This window comes from Empidonax traillii, unplaced genomic scaffold, assembly GCF_003031625.1.
Source record: "Empidonax traillii isolate 1590-97213 ecotype Southwest subspecies unplaced genomic scaffold, ASM303162v1 scaffold1548:size177740, whole genome shotgun sequence".
Lineage (NCBI taxonomy): Eukaryota > Metazoa > Chordata > Aves > Passeriformes > Tyrannidae > Empidonax > Empidonax traillii.
This window is the reverse complement of record NW_020956741.1, coordinates 1-10,760: the sequence shown is the minus strand read 5'-3', so window position 1 is coordinate 10,760 and position 10,760 is coordinate 1.

Sequence of the window (10,760 nt, the reverse complement as noted above, 5' to 3'; positions counted from 1 at the left end):
ATCAGACCCGGCTGGATCACCTGGTCCCAACCTCCTGAGACCCTGCTGGGGCAAGGAGCCGGGAGAGTGACAGGAGCAAGAGGAGGTTTCTTAGGACTGCTCTAGCAGAGCAGGAGCTGCCATGGGGGAGGCAATAGGCACCGTTGCCCAAGGACAGGAGGTTTGTAGGAAGAAGCAGCATCTTCCATTCAGCTGAGCCTTGCGTTGCTACCGTAGGCCTGACAAGCTCCCTGCATGTGACTGCCATCATCCAGGCTGTGACTGCAGCTGCCCAGCCTGCCCAAGAGGAAAGGGCAGCAGCAGGGATGTTAACAGGAACACAGTGATTGGTGTTAGGTGCAGTGAATTCATGGGGTTTGGTGCTTGGTGGAGTTACCTCATGTCCTAAGTTTATTTTTGGAAGAATTATTTGTAGGTCACTCTTGAGAGTGGGTCCTGAGAGGACGCAATGAAGAACTGTTTGGGGGAAAACCCTCTCCCCTTGATAAAGATGAACTTCTGTCCTCTGTCAACCAGACTGGCACAGGCAGCCCTGTGGGTGGTGGAAGCCCAGTGTCACCCACCTCATCTGCTGTTTGGTGCAGGGGCTGTGGGACGCTACAGGGGACTGTGTGCTGAGCCAGAGCTCTGTGCCAGTCTGGCACGGAGGGTTTTTCTCTTGGTGTGGCGATTCCTGTGACCTCACTGATAATAAACCAGGTCTCTTCTCAAAAGCTGTCCCTTTAGCCAAAGCCTGGTTGCAGCCAGGCCCAGAGGAACAGAACTAGCAAAACCTGTGTCCTGCTGCATTCCCACAGCTGTGTGTAGAGGACTAGTTTAGCACAGAAACATATACACAAATCCCTCTCTACTTCCTGGACAATATCAAATATTTATTTAAACATACACCTGTTGGAGCTAGCATTGGCCAGCACAACAGATCATGGTTTTCTGTCCCTACAGTGGTTCTAAGGAGCACCCACACCTGCTGCAGAGCAAGAGGTGCTCCCAGACCTGCAGTCCTGTCCCCACCGCTCACTCAGCTGGAAGTACCTAAGGGGAATGAACACCACATCATCTAAGAACCCTGTGGGTATGCTTATTGCCTTCAATCTATAAATTAATTTCTACTGTACATAAAAAAAAGTAATTTTCAAGTTTATAAAATCTGAGACACTGGAGGGATTTGCAGCTACAGTAAGAACTTTACTATTTTCTCTTCTAGTACTTTAGTATTTTTCTTGTACTTTTCTTTTTCTTACTATATGCATGACACCTAAATAAGCGATCCAGTGGTTTTAATAGCAAAGATTAGCAGCTATCAAAAAGGTTTGGAGGTGCAATTCAGATAAGCTATCCAAAATTCACATTAGTACCTGTAAGCTATATCTATATTGCAAGAGGTAATTCATACTGGAATTGAATTTATTATTGGTTTTGCCCTTCTTTGGTTAGTGAATTGATCCTATTGTCTTTTCTGGTCTGTTTGTTATTATGAGAAAAATTTGGGTAAAGAATCTTTGAGCAAGGATTGTTTGTGTGCATCATTAGGTTGCTCACTCTTCATAGTCCATGGTCCTTCATGGGCCCTTGGCTACGTCTGTCATCTCCAGGTGGATAACAGAACTCTTCCTAATAGAAGAACAGAAAGAAAGAGAGAAAAAAATTGTAATACACTTCTGGTGTGACTCTTTAAAAATTCTTTATTCTTTGGCACAGTGGAATACTTCCTAGAATGTTGAGATCAGCAGCTATCTCTGTTTGTAATTACCAGTCTTTAACCAAAGACAGAAAACCCAACATGTTTCTGTATCTCAGCCCACTCTGTGTAAAATGAAGACAACAATACTCCCCTTTCCAATCTGTTGCTGTGCTCTGGTGATGGTGTTTGTGGTCTCCCCTGGTGCAGTGCATTCACATCTCCCAGACTATACCGGACCTCTGGCACTGACACAAAGTGACACCTGCTGCAGCAGAGCAGGTATATTTGGGTACGGAAAGGAGAGGCTCAAGCAGATGGCTTTAGTTTCAGAGGGTTTCTTGCTTTCCAAGACATATGGGGTGGATGGGGGTAGCTTCAGAGAGAACTGCATGCTGGAATTCCCCTGGTCCCTCTCCTCGTGAGGGCTCGTGATGCTTTCAGATGTAGCATGGCTGAAAAGTCCTCCACGGGCTTCACCTGCACATGGCCTATCCTTCTTCCCATAACCCACTCAGCATGCAGTGCTGAGGATGGAAGTCCAAACAGCAGGCTAAGGACTGTGCTGCTGTAAAATTCTGCAAACTTCCTGGCAGTTTTTGAGCAAGTGTGCCTTATATTTTTTCTGCATTTGTGGCAAAAGATTCATTAATTCAGAAAGGTAGTGCTGTGGCCTTGCAAAAAAGATACTCAGCCATACCTGACAATTAATTATACCAAGATCCCATTTCCCCTGGCCTTTTGTTGTGCTTGTCTCCAGCTAGTTCTAAACAGCATCCTTGAGCTCTGGGTAGTTCTGCAAAATAAATGGGCCATCTGCAAAACTGTATACACTGCTTTTTCAGTTAGATGAGAAGTGAAAATATGCAATACAGCAATTTATAGCTTCTGGTTACAGCCTTGGAGAATGCAGTCACAGACCGTCATGGTCTGTGTATGCAAGGCCATCCTCCTTTCTCTTCTGTTTCTCCCTGTCGTGTGATCTTCACCAGCAACGCAAAGCCATGTGTTAGCTGCCGTGGTGGAGGGGCTGCTCCCGTAACCGTCTGAGCAGAGCACATTCTAAACATTGCAGTCTGGAGCCCAAAATACCACAGCAGTAACAGAATCCTTTCTCCAAGTGGTTGCCAGCGCTCTCTCCTGCAGAAGACCCCTGAGGACGCAGGCCTTTTCAGCATGCTGCCTTCAAACAGAGCCTTACATCCGTTGTTCAGACATCATGTGTTCACATTTGTCTTGAATTAGCCTGCACAGCGACTTTTTAGAGACTCAGAGGGAAGAAGAATCTGTCCTTCTACCGATGGGAACCAAAAATGAAGTTTTATATATATATATATATATATATATATATATATATATATATATGCATTGGTAGGCTTCCAGTACTTCACACTACCAAACCATGAAGACAGCTGATGCAGAGTCTAGATTAGGAATAAAAATAAACTCAGGAGATGTTCTGCCCTGCATAGTTTGGATGGCTCCAATTGTAAAAATACATATTTAAAACCCCCAAGGGTTATATTTGAATTCTTATTAAAGACCCTGGGCAAAATTTAAATAACATTAATGTAGACTAACTCAACAATAGTAAAACTGTACTAGTACAGGCTTTACCCTCAAGAAAGCTTTCAAAACCCCAGCTCCTCTGCTTATCTGTTAAGCTGAGCTGGAGATGGGAGGCCAGGTCAGTAATACTTAAATCAGTTTTGCCAAACTGATGGGAAAAGTTGCCAGCTCAGATCCAAAACCTATTGACAGCACACTGCTGGGGATGGAACTGAAGAAAATGAAGGATTTTCTCTGAGAGCTGGATAGTCTTTGGCATCGTTCCCTCTCCCCTGGCTTTCCACGTGTGCTGCCATGGAGCTGTGCTCTCCCTGTGTGTGATCCACCCTGACACTTCCCTTGCCCGAGCTGGGGAAAATATGTCTCATGCAAAGGAGAAACTGGCCCTGGGGGTACATTTGCCTGAAACTTTCTGGTTCAAGTCTTGGTGCATGTTCCTCTGGGTATTTTCTTCAGCTTGCCTCTTGCATTGCTACTTATTTTCAAGAGCTAAAATCCAATATCTTTGCTTTCTGCACAGAAAATTGCTCATTACTTGTATTTTCCCCCTCTGATTGCTACTTAATGAAATTTGTTCCAGCTTTAACATCATTGGAATGAGCTACAAAGAATCATTTGTCTCAACTGCCTGGACCAGGCTCTTTTCTATTGCAGCTCACAGACAGCACAGTTATCCAGGAGACTGCAAGAATGCAGTCAAGAATAATGCAAAAATGGGTAAAAGCCAAGGCTCATCAATCTTCGGTGCTGTGCTATGGCATCTGTATTGTACTCTGAGTCATGTAGCTCAAACAAATTAGCATATGGAGCTGTTTGGTCACTTTCTGGCATCTTGTTCCTTTGGAAAAGTAACTGCAAATGTGAAGGTGCTGTTTGTGTCAAATGAAGAAATAGCATAGGACCAGCCTGTGCAGGCCGTGCTGTTAAACGAGGTTGTGTCTGAGGGTCTGTGGTGTACTTCCATTCCATCCCAGCAGTGTCCCTCCCCTGTGCTTTAAAGAGGGCCTTTCCCATAATATTCATGCCACCTACCATCTGCTGTGTAACTCAAAAAACTCCCAAGGGCCCAGCTCAAGAACCCAAAGCAATTTAGCAGCACATCCCTGATAATGTCAATGCAAATGGTGAATACTGGCTCTAGCTTTATTTGGCTTTTATATTGTGAGATGTTGCTCCTTTAAGTTTTGGAAATGATAACCCAGCTATTCTCCATCGCTTCAAATTAAATATCTGGGGGTTTGTGCTTAAGAGGTGGACCCAGGTTTCCCATGGCTGCAGGTATTAAGGCCTGTAACTGTTAAACTGCAAGTCTTATAAATGTGTTGTTGGGTTTTCTTCACTTTATGTCCCAGCCTGCATCACATCCAGCCTCGTTCCAGTCAAACAGCTCTGTCTTCCAATGAGCTTTCTTCTTGGCTACCCTTTCCCACCAAACCACCCACCACTGATGCTTTGGTCCTTCAGATGTAACATTCAGCTTCCTTGCTGCTTTTATTCCTCCAAGTAATGTTTTGGAATAGTACTAAATATACAGCATGGTTAGATTTCACACACCATTATTAGCAAATACATGTTTACTCTGGCTTTCCTCATTTCAGCTGAATCTGTGAGCTATATCTCGTGTAATAACTTTGACTGAAAAATACTTGGATCCATTCTGTGCAAAGTTGAAGTCTAATATCCTTTTCTGTTGTTAGGGACTAACTGTTCTACAGCTCTAGGTCTGAGTTTTCAGATGGCTACAGCTCCCATGATCCCCAAGAAGAACTGGACCAGAGCTTCGACTGCGATGCACTTTGGGAAAAGGAGGAAGCATAGAAAAAAAAATCCCCTTGCTTAAGCAAGAGAAGTAAAGTTTGAAAGTAAGTAGCGAATCCTAAATAGGGAGGAGTAAACTCTGCTGGAAAATTTAGGTGGAAATCTGTGATGTACAAGAGAGGTCCAAACGGCCGAGAGAGTCAGCTAAGGAACTCTAGGGAAACTGTTATCTGTCAAGTAGAAGGGCTATTAACCAGGACTTTATAAATGTTTAAGGCATGATGGCTGATAAGTTAAAAGAATGAGAGTTCTAAAGAAGAAATTTAGATTCTAGTGAAGGCACGATACTGTGCTTGCTTCTGTGCACAGTGTGTACCTGTTGCTCTTTAGAGGCACAGTGGGATGAAGGTTCCCGTTCCTCCTGCACAGGGAGAAATGCTGTGATCAGGAGTGAGGAAGGTGATAGGTGCTTTTTGACTGTTACAGCAGCTTTATTTTTTGTAATGGGCTGTACAAGGGGTAAGGGCTTAACTGGAGATTTCAAGTGACCCACCTGCCCGTGGTATAGAGAGAGCTGCTGGAATAAGAAACTCAGATACAGACCAGCTGATAGCAAGTAGGAAGAGGTAGTTGGAGGTAGCCCTGTGTTTCCTGTGTCTCTGCCTACAACTGCAATCTCCTTTTTGATCTCTGCTTTTGAAACCGGAGGCGTTGCTGATGATCTAACCAGCACCTGACTAGCCAGACACTTGTACTTGGAGGGCAGCTGCATCGTGTGTTGGGGGAGTGGCTGTCACCTGGTGGATCCCCAAAATCTCCATCATTTTCCTTTCAGCCTTAAACCGCCCCCTTTCATCCAGTCAACGATGAACAAACGTGAAAGGTCGGGTGTGTTGAGATGACGTGCAGAGAGAGGAGCCAAGCTCTATGCTACCAAGTAAACCTGAGGATGCACTTTCTGATGTTTATTGTGTATTCTTATTTCATTGTGTATTTCTATAGAGTGAAATTACATTGTAATTCAGGAAGGTCCTCCCCATCCCCTCCCCGCCTCCCAGCTCAAAACAATATAGCCGAAACAGCCGGCATTAGATGTTTAAAGAGATTCAGCACACAGTTTAAATTGTTGGTCTGACTTCTTCTGTGGCTGATTACACTAATCCTCAGGAAGAGAAAATACCTTTCTGTAAAATACCAATACTAAAAAAAAAACCAAACTAGCTACTGAAAATGCTCTGCACCTTTCTGACCTCTGCTGTGGATATCTACCTATCTACTAGCTCTTAGGGATTAATTCAAGGACAGTAGCAGTCTTTATTCTGGTTTTGGATTTGTGCTTGGCTTTGCACTGATATAAATACTAGATGTACTGAAAATGAGATTTTGAGGGTTTTAATGTTAATTTTGGAGCTACATTTATTTGGTATTGGTTTCCCTTGAGACTGATTTTTCCTCTGATAACTTCTTTTGCCAAAATCAGTGTTTTCCCTTCCTGACTTGAACTTCTTGGTTTCATTAAAACTGGTTTTATATAGTGTCTTTGAGTAAGGCTAGGGAATAAATCTCTCTTATTTTAAGGTGAATTATTTGCTGAAAGGCTATTTTGTTTAGAATAGGAATGTGTATCTGCTCCCCTGCCTAGTCTGCTTGAACTAGTTCTGCCCCAGATGGATGAAGCACTTTAGTTGTAGCTACAACAAACTTGACAAAGAGTGGAAAAGCTGTCCAAGACCAAGAGGACCAGGATGATCAGTGATGCATTCACTGCTGAAATCAGGGAAATCCAAATCCTGGTCTTTCATGGAGCAGGGCAAGGGAAACGAGATCTAGGATGGGACCTGGCTGTGGAATTAGTGAAGTGGGATGATGTGTACATGCACATGTAAAAGAGGAGCTGCACTGAAATAAGAACTACAGCTCAGAAATGCAGTGCTACCTCTGGCTGCATGGAATAACAGGGACTCAGCAGCACCCTGCATTTTATCTGTGTGGCCAGCAAGCACCCTGTAATTTGTTTGTGTGGGTGGAACCATTCCAAAGCATGCAGGATCACACTGCTGCTGGAGCACTGTGTCCTCCCTGCAGATGCACAGCAGTGCCTGCAGCCCCTGCAGGAGCGTGCTGGGGCTTTGCTCAAGTCCTTTGTTGCCGCTTGGCTAGTTTTTCCTTTTCTTTTCTCCCTTCTTTTCCCTACTCTAACAGACTGGGAAAAGTAAAGCTGGGTGTTTCTGAAGCACTTCAGTGCACACAAGCCAGCTCTAAGAGAGCCTTGACTGCAAAATCTGTGCTGCACAGCGTGGTCATCACAACATGCAGTGTGTGTGAGCTGCTAGGAAAGACTCCCAGACTGGTGAGGAGCCCAAAAGACCAGGCATCCTAGTGGTGCTTTGCCAGTGGCAGTGTTTGTGAGAAATAGATTAAAACTAATTTGTGAATTAGTCTTTAAATGTTAATTTATTTTGCTTGATGGGCCCAGACACTCTATAAAATCAACATCAGTTACCAGAGTATGCTGTAACCCCTCTCCAAAGCCCTGCACAAGTGGTACTTGTAATGCAGGTGAACAGTGGTGTCCACATTTTCCCAAGGGAAAACAGAGGAGCAGTGCAATAGGGAATAGAGATGATCCAGCATGTAACTCCAGAGCTGCTGACCATCAGATCTGTGCTCTGGACCCTCTTTTGTTAGCTGAAATAAGCAAGTACAGATGCAAAGCTGGAGAGATGTGAGTTTCTAACCGAGAAGCAGAACGACCAAGCAGCTAATTGGGAGGAGGCTAGCTCCAACTTGCACAGCTGTTCTGTCCCAACAGCTTGCCTGATGGTGTAATACATCAAAAACAACAATAATCCTGCTGTCCAGTAACATGTATGGGCTAGTCACTATAATCTGAACCACAGATGAAAGCAGAGATGCAGGAAGGAACATCACAGGTAAAGCCAGCCCAAATCTATAATGACAAGTCTTTTAAAGGATTGGTCACTGAGACGACAGACTCTGAGTTACATGGGCTTCCACTGCTTACCAGACTTCCATTTGAAGCCAACAGCTTCATTCCTTGTTTTGCCCTTTGGCAACATCCACCTACCAAAATTTCTAGTGCAGTTTTATGTGTGGAGCTTGCTGGGGTTCTCAGGCAACACCTCTTTTCTCACATGAAAGAGCGATCTCTTCAATGGGATTAAAGAGAAGATATCATTGCCTGCTTCCGTGCCTGAAGTGAGAGGATTTTTAATTGAATAAGAAATATTAGACTACCTTTTGAGGCTGTTTTTCTAATGTAGGATAACATCCTCAGCTATATGCCTTGGTTCCCATGCTTTGGGGAAAAGAGATGGGAATAGCAATGGGATATTCTGATGCCAAAAACAGTGACTGGCCCCGAGTAGCAAGGTCACTGCTGTCATGCAAGCTCCCTGATCTCTGGGCTCCTCTGACAAGTACTGCTTATGGAATGACTGTCTGAAAATCCATCCAGTGTGAAGGGTTGTTCCTGTAATTCCTTTGTCTTCTTGTACATTGCAAATTTTTCCTTGCACAATCTTTTAAAAAGGGAAAATGATGCAGAGCTCTCGAATAGTCATCCAGTACCACTTTGTACTCAAATTAATCCTGAAGAATCTTTTGAATCCGTGCATGTCACCAAAATATAATTAAGATTACCCAACAGAGCTCTTGATTCACAGGACTAGGACTAATGAGCACCAGTAAAGTACAAATTGTATTGGGTAATCTCTGTGTTTGGACACACAATCCTTCAAGCCAAGTCATTCTTGCAGGCCTGGGAAATCCTTGAATGAAAATTTCTGCCATTGCCACAGGTCTTCATTAAAATGCAGAGCAAAATCCTCTGTATTCCATGCACTGTGTAATACTGAGAAAAAAAACACTGTGAGTAAAGATCCTACTCTAATGGTTAAGTTCCTGCCAACCTAAAGTAGACATCTTTTTTCCTTCTGGCTGCAGATACAAGGCCTTGGATGAAGCTCCTGTCAGCAGTTGAGTCTGATCAAGCATTGCGTGCATCTGACAGCCAGCCTGGCACCGCCCCACACGTGCAGCAACTGGGCTCCAATGGATTTCATGTGCAAGTAGGCCTGAAAGGCATATTAATTTTTAATTTAATGCTGAACTTTCAAGTTCAGAAGGCCTCCTCAAGATATTTCTCAGTAATACGTATGAACGAGGAGGCAGTTCTTAAGCTATGTATTGTTGGTAAGCAAACTAAAACTCCCTACTGAGTATAAATATATACATACGTGTATATGCGGGGGGGGTGTGTATATACACATATATGCGTATATTTAAAGTGGAACACATGGTACAATAACACCTTTGCAGCAAGGAGAGCCTCCTGCCTTGCTCTGGTTTGCATGAAGTGCTGCAGAAGTTTCACAGACCTTGATGGCTGGGGCAGCTTGCCCAAGAGCAGGGAGTCCCATATGCTGGGGCAAAGAGCTTCAGTCACAAGGAAAATCCTAAAAATAATGTCATCATTTAACGCTGACATGCATGGAAAGAGCCTGGCAGAGTGATGTACAGCACTGATTGGTGTGGTGTAGCTTTCTATGCAGGGAAGGCTGATTTGCTTGGGGTTTTTTTTTTGGTGATGAATATCGAGAAAAAAAAAAAGGGGAAGAGGACACAATGAGAGAGATAGAAAGTGTTAATGATTTGGGCTCTGGAAACATGTGACTAGAAAATTAATGTTGTTCCCTATGGAAGGAATTGCACCTGTTTCATCACATGGTTTTTTTCCAGCTATTTAGCCCTCTTCAGATCAGTTTTTTAGGAGTTTGGCAGAAGGTATGCTGAGCCAGACTTGGTTGCACTTCTCTTCTTTCTGGATACTTTCTTACAACTGGAAAGGAAAAAAAAAACCAAACAACTCTGGAATATCAGCATTTCTTCTCATAGGCAACTATACATGTTTCCTTGTTAGTAAGCACTGCATGTCACTCTTTCGGCAGCTCAGCACTGTATTTACTGGGACCCCAGTGTGTGTGGTAAGTAATACCACAGCTCCTGAATATGACCTACCATTACACAGAACTCCAGTAAACAAGTCACTTTTAAGCATCTCTCTCCCTTTCAGAAGTGCATTTGTATATGTGTTCTCTTACCCATGGTGAAAAAGTGTTTGTAATGTATTATTAAGAGTAACAGATGTATTTGGATAAGGGATGTCTGTTAATTGGGATAAATCCTAGAAGTCAAGAGTAGTTCTGAAATGTGAAAGCAACATTAGATAAAAATTAAATAAAAAAAAAAAAAAAAAAAAAAAAAAAAAAAAAAAAAAAAAAAACAAAGAAACCAAACCAAAACAAAGAAAACCCCGAACACATGCCACTCTCTCTGAGTGAAAATCTACAATTAAATGAATCACTGTTTTAACTAATCAAAAAAATTTTTAGACACGTTTCTGCTATGGCCACTGGCCCAGCATTGGGCTGATTGATGGGGCTTATGAATGATTTCTAGGACTTTCCACTCTGGTCAAAAATCTTCCCAACTCCTAATAGCCCAGCTGGCCCCCAGAGATGGAGTGGGGGTTGTCTTCATAAATCCTGGGGTTCATAAAAAATGCAGGTTTGTTTGGTTTTTTTTTTTTGCCAATGTAAGTATGTAATAAGTTTTTGGTACTTTTCCAACTACTCACTTAAATAAGATCATGTATTGAGCACTAGGTGTGGAAGAAATATACATGTCTTTAAAAGCTAACGAGAAAAGGATTTTTGTTTGTTTAATTTAGAAG